Below are 12,021 nucleotides of genomic sequence, written 5' to 3' on the forward strand. Positions count from 1 at the left end.
TGCCCAACAGAGTTGCTCCTTGGAAAATGAGAGTCCCAGGTGCTTGCCCCCACCCCACATCAACCTGCCCCCAGCCCCTTGCAGCCTCTTTAATCCCCTCAGATCTGCCTGCCTTGAATTCCCCTGTGGGCCGCTGAGCTGGGGTCTGAATGGGAAGCAGGGAGCTCAGGGCTGTGGGAAGCAGGCAGGGGCTGGGCCTGTCGCCTGCCGAGGGAGGGGGCTGTGGGCCCCCAGGCCATTCATCGCTAAGCCTGGATCCGGCGCCTTTGTACCAAGAACAAAACCCGGGGATCAGCTGTTCTCTGCCCTGCCCCTCTCTGCTCCGGAAGGGATGGCAGTCGGGGCCTGAGGGATGAGCTGTGTTCCCTCCCGGGCCCTGGGATGCGCAGGTGGGGTGGGGGACAAACCCTGGGAGCTCCCCACCACCCTGGGTGTGAGCAAACCTGGCGTCCATCCCACATCCTGGTTGTTGTGAGATCAGGCAGGTGTTCTAACCTTGAGCCTCAGTGTCACCATCTGTCAGTGGGACTTGTGATGGCTCCAGCCTGGCAGGTTTGAGGATCCATGAGAGGAGGCCTGTGGCAGCATAGGCCCAGCATACATGGGACAGACAGACGACAGATGGCAGTCGCTCTGACTCGCTTGGTCTTGCCTATGAGCCTGGGGCCTAGGCCAGGGCTAGTGTGTGCAGGTGAGGGTCTCGGAGAAAGCCAGAGACATGGCCCACCCTGCCACCTGCCAGAGCGTCCTCCCCTGACACCTGCAAAGTCCCCAGGACAGTGCGTCTCACTCTCAGCCAAGTGCCCAGGGCCTAGGGCTGCAGTGCCCAGGGCAGTCTGGAATGTGGGTGGCTGCTGATGGGACCCTAAGTTAAAGCTGAGCCTAAGCCTGTCCCACCTAGGGCTTCAGTCCCCTGCCTGACCCCCAACCCCTGGCCTCCAGCCTGGAATGGCCTTGGGCAGCCCCAGGAGGCATCTGGGAGTGGCCTCAGGGGCCCTGCCCGCTCAGGGCTCTCTGCTGGGACCCTCAGAAAGGGACAAGGCGCCTTGTCAGAAGTGGCCAAGAGCTGTCCACTCAGCAATGACTCGAGTTTCCAGGCAGGGGGCCAGAAGGTCGCGGTCATGCTCCTTCTGAGGCCTGGGCTCTGGCCAAGCGTCAGCAGCAGAAATGGTTGGGTCGGTTTTATTTTAAACAAAAAAGAACTTTGAGTGGAAACATGTGTCCTCCCCCCATCCTTCTCCATCTCACCCTCCCATGTTCTCTTTGGCGCCTCCCTTCCCTCCCCTCCCTCTTTCTTGATTTATCTGTCACTCTCCCCATCTCCTCCCGGCTGGCAGGAGTCTGCAGTGGTGGGAGGCTGAGGACATGGCCTGGACCCCTGCCACCAGCCCCCAGCCTGCTCCTGGGGGCCTGGGGTCTGCGCAGCTCCAGGGCCGCGCTCCTCTGCCCTCTGGGTCTGCCTTTCCTGTACTAGGCATCTCGGATACGAAAGCTCTTCACCTTAAAATAAGTTTTAAGAGACGGCCCGGGCTAAGGCCAAATCTCAGCGGTACACCACCTGCTTCACTACTCAGGGCCCTGGGTTTGATCCCCAGCATTGCAAAAAAAAAAAAAAAAAGCTTAAAAAGTGTGTGCGGGGGAGGGGGGCTGGGGTTGTGGCTCAGTGGGGGAGCGCGCCTAGCATGCAACGAGGCCCTGGGTTCGATCCTCAGCACCACATACGTGAAATAAAGACGTTGTGTCCACCTAAAACTTAAGAATAAATATTAAAAGGGGGTGGGTGGGAAAAATCCAAAACCGAACATTGGTCCGATCCAAATCACTCATCCTGCAACTAGAGACAGGTCCAAGGGGACCACAGCCTGACAAGGGAATTAGGGACAAAGCTGGGCAGATGGGGGTCCCCTAGGTGTAGCAGGGAGGTCTGCTTCCTCAGGGAGTAGTGACTCCTTCCCTGAGATGGTCACCCAGCATGGCATGAGGCACCCCCAGGGAAAGGCAGACCCTGGCGGGTCGGTCACCTCTGGCCCCTGCACAGCCATGTTCTTGCCCGTCTCCCACCTCCAGCTCCTTGGCCACAGTGTTAGGGGCGGGGTCCAAGTCCCAGCTCTGGGTCCTCTAGTGACTGTGAACATGACCTTTGCCCTCCTAGGCCCTAGTGTCCCTGTCTTTGTAACTGAAGGCTTGCCTTGGCCACTGAGGGCCTTCCTGCTGTGATCCTTCACTGGGTTCTTGCCTCCTTTGGAAGAAATTCTAGAACCTTTGGCCGGAATGCAGGTTCCCCTCCCTGAGTGAGAAGGACTCTCCTCAAGGCAACCCCCACCTCCTGAGATCCAGGCCCTTGGTGCCTTGTGTCTGAGGGCCACAGCTGAGGAGAGGCACATAACCTGGCACCCTGCAGCCAAAGCTGTACCCCCTTGCATATGCAGGTCACGCCAGGGCTCTGGTGGGGACAGGACGATGGTGTCTGCTGGCAGAGGGGAATCCCTTCCCGGCCCACAGTGCCAGTTGCCAAGTGCGGGTAAACGGGTGGGGGGATCAGCAAGGCGGGGGCAAAGCAGGCCTGGGCAGATGGTCCCAGCGCCTCGCCACTCCACCCACCTCTGCTTGGCTTCTAAACGTGGCCAAGAGGGAAGGGCAAGGGCTCCATGAGCGCCTCTGCTGGTCAGCAGAGGATGAGCTGACCAGGAGCCCAAGGTCGGGAGAGGGATGAGGCTCCCCCAACAGCCGATGGATGCTCCTTTCTGCCCCTTGGGGCCCCCAAGATGCCCCAGTTAGGGGTGGGAAGTATGACCTTAAGACCTTCCTAGGTCCCCACCTGGTCCCTTCATTTCTGCCTTGGAGCGTGGAAGTGACTCATTCCACCCTGGCCATTGCCTGGTGGCAGGAACCGTCAGCACCCACTTGACAGATGGGGAAGGCAAGGCATCGGGAGGGGAGAGGCGCCCTGAGCTCACTGCACCAAGCGAGTGTCCCCCAGGGAAGTCTCCCGGGGTTCCCTCCAGGGTCCCACACCTCCCTGTTCTCTGAACTCTGCAACGACCATGATCCAAGTCCATGGAAAGAGACCCCTGCCGACCGGAATCATGCAGGTGTGCGAGGGGCCTGGGCTCTGAACCACAGCTGACCCCTGGGTCCAGCCAGGCGGGTTGCCCTCTCCTGGGACTCAGCTGGCACCAAGCCCTGTGCCCGGGCTGGCTTTTGCTGCTCAGGCAGAGAAGACTGCTACATTTGTATGGATTTTGTGACCAGGTGTCCCCGGTTCCTTGAAATCAGCTCTGCAGCAGACGACACAGCCCCAGCCTCGCTTTTCCTTTCTTCTTTTTCCTTTCAGAAGGGGGTTGTTAAACATTTACCAGCTCACACTGACAGGAGCCCACAGCTCTTACAGTGTCTCAGAGGGGTCCCTGGCTTAGAAGGAACAATAGCTTGGTGAGATCCAGGCTTTGTCTCAGGTCCGGAGACAGATCTGAGCCTGTCTGAATCCAAAGCCAAAGAAATTCCTTCCTCCCCGGTGATGTCAGGAGGTGGCTTCTCTTTCTTTCTACTCCGCCATGACAACTTCCTGTCCAGGCTAAGAAACCAGTTCTGACTGTCCCTTTGGGGCAGAAATTAAAAGTCCTGCAAGTTCAGAGCTGCCGCCCAGCACACCCTGCCCCCTGACACTGCACCGTAAACATCGACCAAGCGCCTCGCTTACCCCCCTGAACCTGTTTCCTCCCTGGCATGGTGGGCTCATGGGCAAGGCCCATCCATTCGTCCACCTTCTGTGGCCTGGTGTCTCCCGTGTGTGCCAGGTGATGTCTGGAAACAGTGAGATCAGGATTTCTGCTTTGAGTCCTGGCTCAGCTGTGGGCTCCCTGTGTTACTGGGCCTCAGCCTCCCATCTGGACCATGGCCTCTGTGTAAGGGCTCCTTCCAGCTTCCCTCCCATCTGGGGCAATCAGAGTCCCAGGAGAGGGCAACCCGCCTGGCTGGACCCAGGGGTCAGCTGTGGTTCAGAGCCCAGGCCCCTCGCACACCTGTGTGATTCCGGTCAGCAGGGGTCTCTTTCCATGGACTTGGATCATGGTCATTGCAGAGTTCAGAGAACAGAGAGGTGTGTGACCCTGGAGGGAGCCCCAGGTGACTTCCCTAGGGGCACTCACTGCATGAAGTGGGGGAGATACCTGGACTCTGGTGAGGTGGGAACTGGAATGATACCCATTTTGCAGATGAGGAAGCTGAGGCCCAGAGAAGAACAGAGACCTGACTGAAGTAGTTTATTTACTTGAAAAATATTGACTGACAGGGAGTGTTTAACTGTCAGGGTCTCAGGGATGGGGAGTGTTCAACGGGTCAGAGGCTCAGTTTAGGGAAGGTGAAAAAGTTCCCCACAGGTGAAGGCCGCACCACAGCATGAATCTACTTAAAGTCTCAGAACTGAAGCTTTCAGAGTGTTACATCGGCAACGCGTAGGCCAGGTGTGCTGATTTGGACTTTTGTCTTTGTTTATGCTGCGTGTAGTTTACCACAATAAAGCAAAGAAACAAAAAATATCGATCCCCAACTGTGTTTTGGACACTGTGCCAGATACTGTGGACACAGAGAGGAACAAAACAAATATCTCTTCCTTTGTGGAGCTAACATTCTAGAACAGTGCTGCCCGGAGAACTTTCTGTGAATGGAGTGACAGATGGGTGGCCCGTTCTGGATCTGCTCTGCACAATAGGGTGGCCCTTAGCTACACGGGGCTATTAAGCTCTTGAACTGTAGCTAATGCAAATGAGGAACTGACTTTAATTTTATTTCATTTTAATTAATTTAAATTCATCAGCCGCAGGTGGTTGATGCCTACCAAACTGGACCGTGCAGTTCCAGTGAGTCATGTGAACCCCGTTCATCTCCCCTGGCCTTGTCTTAGTCAAGCTTCCAGGTACTGTCTTGCAGCAGGTCAGACCTCTTGCATCAGAGTCTCCAGGGAAGCATGCTAAAATCCAGGTTCCACTCGACCCACGGAGTCAGCGTCTCAGAAAATGGGCTCAGGAGTCTGTGTTTTTATCAGAGTCCCTGGGTGATTCTGATGCACAAGGTCAAGTCTGAACCCACCACCCTTCTTGTTCAAGACTCCCAGCTAAGAAGAGTTTGCATCAGGTCTGACCTGTGAGGACCAGGCCTGCTCAGGGTGGGCACCCCTTAGGGCTCCCCGAACCCAGCTAACCCAAACCTGAAGATAACTAGTTCTGGTTAGCAGCCTGGGGCTTCTGGGAGCCTGTGCTTCTTCCTGAAGAGCCAACATGGGGGCTCTTCCATGCTGCATCCAGAGGGGTGGAGGGCTCCCGTGGTGCCCCGTCCTGTGTTTCACCAATCTCTGGGGCTTCCCACCCATCAGCCCCAGGCTCTGGCCCCAGCGGGTGGGGAGTGGGGAGCAGAGGCCTGGCCTGGTGCCCCAAGGCAGACCAGCCTGGTCAAGCAAGGAAGGAAGGAAGTGGAGGCAGCCCAGGGCCAGCGGACACACGGGGAGGGGTGACTCGGGCCTCAGGAATTTGAAAACAAACATTCAGCCAGGGAAGGAAGAGGCTGCTTCTGGCGGCTGGCTAGGGCGGGCCCAGTTCCCTCCTTCCCGAGGCAGGGGCAGGGGTGAATCCCAGCCCTGCTGACCGTGGCCCCTGGCTGGAACCAGTGCCTGGGAGTTTCCACTCCATCGGTGGGATCAGGAGGCCAGAGGGGCGAGGAGAGGACGGGCCAGAGAGCCAGGAGGAGGCGCAGCAGAAAGGGATGCTCATCAAGCACCTGCGGAGCACCCACAGTGCTCCAAGACAGAAGCACCGCCTGGCTGCGGGGAGCAGGGCTGAGCTAGGGGCTCCCTGCAGAGAAAGTCAGGGCAGGCTTCCTGGAGGAGGCAGCACCTGGACCCAGCCCTGAAGGGTGAACTCTGGTAGGCTAGGATAGAATCTTCTTAATCCCAGCCCTCCCCAACCCTGAAGGCAGCACCCCGAGCGTGGATGAGCCCGCCAGTGCGCGGACATGCAGAACAGGCAGATGATCACTGTGCAGTCTGAAGGGTCCAGGCTCAAGGGCAACAGAGGAGCCCCTCTTCCCGTCCCCTCCTCCATGTCTCCTCCTCCTGGAGCTGAAGCTGTGATCCCCGTTGGGACCCAGAGACTCTGGAGCCAGCTGGCCTGAGTTCCGTCCCAACTCAAGTCACTCCCCAGCTGTGCGGCTTTGGACACACGACTTCGATTCTCTGTGCCTCCTGTCCCTTCTCTGTGAGAGGGAGAAAATAATATCGCCTCCTTCGTGGGGTTTGGTGAATCCACACAAGTAAATGGCTGGGAATGGTGGCAGGCTTGTGTGTGCCCATGGGTGACGGGGGTGACGGTGTACGCATTCGCTAATCCACTGACTTACTCACCGATTCACTCCCTGATTCAGTGCCCCACTCACCCTCCTCCCTCTTTGCCAGGCATCTGCTGGGCAATCCCCGAGTGCCAGGCCCGCCGGTCCTGCCTCCCAGCCCCTTGCCAGTCCTGGACGGTGCTGGCTGAGCTGCTAATGACTGCAACAATTTCCTTAATTCCTCTCAGCCCAAAACAAACTAGAAGGGCCTTCTGGAGCAGGGGTGACGTGCTAAGACCAGACCTGGGTGTGGACGCTAAGCCCCTAGGATGGGCTCCTTGGCCGGGAGCCAGCACCTGGCACTGCCCGAAGAGGGTCGGGCCTCCCAGCCTGCAGGTGGCACATCAATGTCCTTCCCAGGGTGGCCTCACCCACCCCGCCTCTTTGACAGCCAGATTGTCCCAGGGCCAGACCTCAGGCACTCACACCTCAGACTTCATGAATGCCAGGACCCCGACCTGGTACCCAAGCCAGCGGCCAGGGCCGGCTTCAGTGAGCTCCATTTCCCCAGTGAACAAGCAGAGTTGCATGCGGTGCTTAATAATTGCATGCTGATTAATGGTAGACAGCTGAGCCGAAGATCCTCCGCTGGCTTCCTCCTTCCCCATGGGCCCCGGAAAACAGGTTTGCTGGGCAGGAACCCACCTACTGGGATCCTGTGAGAGCTGTTTCCCAAATTCCTTCTTAGGCCAGGCTCTGAGCTGGGCTTTTAATATCTTTTCTTTTTTCTTTTCAGTACTGGATGGACCCAGGGGTGCTCTGCCCCAGAGCTACATCCTCAGCCCTTTTTATTTTTAAAATAGGATCTCCCGGCAGCTCAGGAGACTGAGGCAGGAGGATCTCAAGTTCAAAGCCAGCCTCAGCAAAAATGAGGGGCTAAGCAAGTCAGTGAGACCCTGTCTCTAAATAAAATACAAAATAGGGCTGGGGATGTGGCTCAGTGGTCGAGTGCCCCTGAGTTCAATCCCCGGTACCCACACCCCCCAAAAAGCTAAATTGCACAGACTGGCCTCAAGCTGTGATCCTCCTCTCTCGGTCTCCCAAGTCACTAGGATTACAGGTGCGGCCCCTGCACCTGGCACCTGATACTTTGAACAGCATGGTCTGGTGGGGCTGCTGACTTGCATCTCACACACAAGGAAAGTGAGGCTCAGAGAAGGAAGAGGACTCACCCCAGGCCACACAGCCAAAAAGTGTGGTCCTGGGATTCCATTCACGTCTTCTGGCCACCCCCACTCACACCCAGGGCCAGGAAGGGTTGGCATCTATGGAACTGGAGAGAGGCTGGGCTGGGCATGAGGTGCTGTTTGGGCTAGAGGGTGGGGCGGGTGAGGAGAGTGAGAGGCCCAGGCAGGTGCCAGGCAGCCACACAGCAGGGCGGGTAACGGGAGCCTGGCCAGGCTGGGGCCCTTGGGCAGGCCCCGCCGGGCCCTGGAAGCAGCAGGCTCATCCCATGGAGCCACTGGGTGATGCCACCTCAACCCGCTGACTCAGCCATTGTGAGGGCTTTTTCCTGGAAAACGGCAGACACAGAGGGAGTCAGGGAGGGAGGCTCCGGTTTGGGAAGGGGGTGTGGGCACCCCTTTCTGCCCGCAGCTCCTGCCTCAGCCCGTCCTCAAGGATCCCCCTCTAGGTGCCTCAGGAGCCCCCTGCCATGTGCCCAGACCTAGGGCTCCTGGATCCAAGGGCCAGAGGTGGCCATGGGGCTGGGACAAGGGTGCCAGTAGGTCCCTAAGTGACCACCTCAGCCAAGCAGCACAGCCTGGCTGGGCATGTCTCCACTCGCCTTCCGCAGAGACTTGCTTTGCCCCATCCTGAAGGGGACAGGCGTGGATGGACATCTGTGTGACACCATTAGGTGCCACTCTTACTTGGGGACTTCGGTGCTGCTCTGCCGTGGGGAGCATCTTTAGGGAAACATAAGAACCCCGTGGCATCAGGACCAAGGCGTCCACTGCCCAGCCGGGGTCAAGAACAGGGGCTGAGTGCAGGAGCACCTGCGGTCCTTGGGAGCCTGGCAGGCCCGTCACAGGCATTTGTCACGCCCTAGAGGGGATAATGGGATCAGGGGCTTGGCGGCCACCAATTGCATCATCCCCACACCCAGGCAGGGCAAGGGCAGAGAGAGCTGGGCAGAGGCATCTGGAGGGCCAGGCAGAGGGCTGAGGCCTGGAGGGCGAAGTGGGAGGGTCCTCCGATGGCTCAATGTCAGGGTCCCCTGTTGGTACAGTGGTGTGCTGGTAAACATTAACAACCGGTTCTGTGCAGGGCGGAGATTTCCTGGCACACCTCCCCATCCCCGCCTGCCTGCCTGCCTGCCTGCCTGCCTCCCGAGCTGTCATGAGAACTGTGGAGCTGAAGGACGTGCACTCGGCCAGCTGGGAGCTGTGGCGTGGTTGTTAACCACGGGTCAGGTGTGACCTCAGGCAAGTCACATCCTTTCTCTGAGCCTTGTTTTTCCCCTTTGTAAAATTTGGATGATATGAATAGAACCTGCTCTTATGGTTGTGACAGGAATTAAAGGAGGTACTTAGTGACAATGAACTGGTGACATGTGGCACTTGGTGTTGGTGGTTTTTATGGTCCAGCTATTCAGCCAAGAACTTGGCATGAAGGACTGAGACAGCACAAGCTGCTGGTCCCCAAAGTTTCTGGAAATAAGCACCTTCCAGTCTTAGGAACCCTCAGAGCTGAGACCGGGACCCGGCATGAGCTCCTACCTCCTGAGACCTGTGCCCGCGCAGCCCACTGCCTTGTTCCTAAGCAACAGGAAGGCTCAACCCTGGGACCCAGGGAACACATAGCCCGACTCCCAGGTCCCCTCCACGCCTACCCTGGGCTTTGCTGCCCCCTGGTGGCTGTCCTTAGAAAACGCTGCTCCCACTGGGGGAACCAAATGGCAATTACCATTAAAAAATAAATTAATGATGATGATGATGATGATGATGATGCACCAGCGCAGTGGTGCAGCCTGTGATCCAGCTACCGGGAGGCTGAGGCAGGAGGATGGCAAGTTTGAGGCCAGCCTGGACAACTTAGCAAGACCTTGTTTCAAACTAAAAAGCGGGAGCTTGGGATGTGGCTCAGTGGTCCAGCACCCCTGGGTCCAATCCCAGCACCAAACAAATAAATAAATAAAATAAAACAAGCAAACACCAAAACCCCAGAGGCTGCAGTTCTGCTTCTGCTGTTCATCACTTTGAGTTTGTGGAGAAGCTCCCCAGCCGAGCATGGGCAGCACAGAGCAGGGGACAGGGATCTGGGCGGAAATCAGAGGGGGATTTAAGTCCTGGGCCAACAGGTTTGGTGACCTTGTGCGAATCACGTCCCTGAGCCTCAGACTCCTTTTCTGTAGAATGGGGTGACAAAAACAAGGTTGTTATGAGGATTAAGGGACCCACTGCCTGTCACAGAGGTTGAGCTGGGGACAATAACATAGACATTGTCACCTAGTGACACTTGCCTGGTCTGTGACACTGCTCCCCTCTGTGGAGCGCTTTTTCAAGGTGTCTCCTCCTTTAATCCATATGGTGACCCCCATTTAACAGATTAGGCAACCGAGGCCCAGAGAGGGGAAGTAACTTGCCTGCAGCCTCACAGCTTGTAAGTGCTAAGGCAGGACTGAAGACCGGTGCGCTGATTCCAGCCCCACCTCGTTTCCCCGCACCTCGATGCTCTGCACTCTGAAGCTCCTGAGGGTGCCTGCGTCCTTCTGCAGGCCCAGCTCCCATCCCTATCAGAGTCCCTTCCTCCGCCCATTCCATGGCAGCACCTGAAATGCCAAGCCCAGCAGCTGACCCCTTCCCTCCTGACCAGCTCCCCAGCCCACTCATGAGCCCAGAGCTTGCAAGTGGCTTCCAAAGGTCATCCTGTCCATCCCTCTGCACCCCACCCAGGCAGATGACTGTTCATCCTGTTCTTCATGCTGCTCAGGGGAGGAGTTTCCATAACCTGCTTCCTCTTCCCGCCCAGGTGTTTGTGAGGGTTCCCATAGTGGCAGACTCTAGTGTCTAACCACAGTCCTTCCTGCTGCAGTTTCCGCCCATCTCCTTTTGTTCCAGTAGTGTCAGAGTTACCATGTGAGGAGGACACTTGACACCACAGAGAGGGACCCTGGGACTGGAAAGCAGCTCTCAGGGGCAGGAAGTAAGAGCCGAACCCAAGTTCAAGTCCAGGTCAAGGTGGCAAGAGTGGCCGAGCTGGTCTCCTCCTGGTGCCCCGGGCAGCCCGACAAGTCCACCCTGCCTCATCGCACAGTGGTGCTCACAGTCTGGGAACTGGGTTGGCAGCGGCTCTGCCACCCTCCACACACGTTTGCTGAGTCCTCCTCTGGGCCTGGTGATGCATCTCGAAGACACCAACGTCCCTGCCCTCAAGGATGGCACAGTCCACGACCGTGAGCCAGCCCACAGATGAACGGACAAGGAGTCCTGGAGTGGCCAGAGGGTGGTGGAGTGACCCTTGGCCAGGTGACTGGGAAGGGTCTCCAGGGAGGGGCTTGGAGATGAGGCCTGAATAACAAGAAGGAGGGAGACCCCAAGATCCTGGGGAGACCCTGATAACTGGGCCAACGCCCCCGGGGTACAAGGAGCTGGTGTGAAGCCACCTAGAAAGATGGCCAGGGGCAGGGCTCTGTGGGCCCACCAGGGCGAGAACTCACAGGGCCCCCAGCTCTGAGCCTCAGTTTTCTTACCTGTCAAATGGAATCAATGGTACCCGAAGGTACTCCGATCCACAGGGGTGGACAGACGGGCAGGGAAGTCCTGTAGTGCTGGGGTCAAACCCAGGGCCTCCCAGGTGCCAGGCAAGGGCTCCACCACTGAGCGGCGTCCCCAGCCCAGGAGGATGCTTTAAAGGCAAAAACGGGAAGGAGGCCACAAAGTATTTTGAAATAATATTTCCTGATGGCAAGGATCAGGAGGCCGCGTGTCGGCCCGGGATGAAGCGGGCAGTGTGGGGAGGCCTCCTGCGGAAGTGCTTTTGGTGTAAGGTGCAGTGGCCTCTGGGTGAGGTGGTGGCTTGGCAGTCTTGTGAGGGGCGCCTGTCATCGGGCACCAGATCCCCTCCTTTAGAACCTCCGGGCTGTATTGAATTTCTGGTCAGTGCCCAACCAAAGCGACTCCATTGCCGCAGTCCGGCTGCAGCAAAATAACCGGGGGGTGACGAGCAACTTGTGTAGATTGATACAGCAGGAGTGGGAGCCGTTTATTGTAGGACAACAGAGGTATTTATACATTCCACACAGCTTATCTTAATTAGCATAAACTAGATACATCAGTCAACCAATAAGGAATCTCCACACTTAATGGCTCGCTGGAGTTACTTCACAAACCACTCCCTCTGGCATTTTGCCAGGCGCCATCCTGACTTGTTTATAGACTCTAACACTCCATCTTGATTTGGACAGCTTCGCAGTCCCTAGCGCTCTACCACCTAGTCCCTAGTCTAGTAGCCAGGCCATCCGTGGTAGCCTTCGGGGTTTCACTTCGTCACCACCCCCTCGAAAATGACCCCCACCTACACAGGGGCTGCTCGACTGTTCCCTTGGGTACTGGAAGATATTTTTGAGTGCTCATGCACAGCACTTCACAGTTTGTAAAGCACTTCCTCTGATCTCTGAAGTGCCCTGCGAAGTCTGATCGC

Source organism: Marmota flaviventris, chromosome 10 (genome assembly GCF_047511675.1).
Source record: "Marmota flaviventris isolate mMarFla1 chromosome 10, mMarFla1.hap1, whole genome shotgun sequence".
NCBI classification, from domain to species: Eukaryota; Metazoa; Chordata; class Mammalia; order Rodentia; family Sciuridae; genus Marmota; species Marmota flaviventris.